Below are 887 nucleotides of genomic sequence, written 5' to 3'. Positions count from 1 at the left end.
GGCGCCGGCCTCGCCCCCGCTCCCGGGCCCGCCCCCGGCGGGGAGCAGTTTTCTGTAGCCGGCTGAGCTTCGCAGTCCTGTCTGTGGCCTCAAGGTGCTGGAGGGCGGGAGTAGGGCACTGACAGCTTTTCGAGAGCAGTCGAGCTGTCCCCTGGGACCGCTGTGGCGGCAACAGTGCGGAAGGAAAAGCGTCTCGGCAGAGTACTGAATCATGATTTTAAAGGGTTAAAATTTTAGCTGAGGGTTAGAACCAATTCATATTGAAGTTAGATACACCAACAGTAGGTTAATGATTATTAGATGCTTAAGCTAAAGCTGATTGTTGTATTATGAGCTCATTTGTAGAAAGAAGTGGAGCAAGTGAACCATTATAGGAACATATTGAAACCAGTAGAACGATCCAGCACCAGGACTCTATGTCAATCCATCACGAAGCAGAGGGCCCTGGATCATGCCAGAGGGTTACAGAGACCTGACAAAGACCTTCCTGACTTCATCCCTGGGACCACTGACCCAATTCAAGAGAAGAATTGTGCACGCATGAAAGACTAATAACCTCATTTTAATACAAAACAGATGGGAAGTGCTGGGGTTATGCATATGTATTATTTTGGGAAATAAATAGAAGGCAAAGTACCTTGTATCACTGGCCAGGGGCTATGTACAAATCACAAACAGGATGGAACTGCTAGGAACACGTCTTGAGCTGTATTATTTTCCAGCATCTGTCTCATTACATGATTATGACAATGGGAAGATGCCATCAGCTCCCATCCCAGGCAGCAGACCAAGAATTTAATGTTACAACTTACTTTCTAAGTTTTTTGACCAATCACACAAAGTAAAAGCATACTGACAGTGGTTCCATCCAACCACTATAAGCAGAT

This window comes from Molothrus ater, chromosome 17 (assembly GCF_012460135.2).
Source record: "Molothrus ater isolate BHLD 08-10-18 breed brown headed cowbird chromosome 17, BPBGC_Mater_1.1, whole genome shotgun sequence".
Taxonomy (NCBI): Eukaryota; Metazoa; Chordata; class Aves; order Passeriformes; family Icteridae; genus Molothrus; species Molothrus ater.
The sequence above is the reverse complement of the archived record's forward strand: the minus strand, read 5'-3'. Positions refer to the sequence as shown.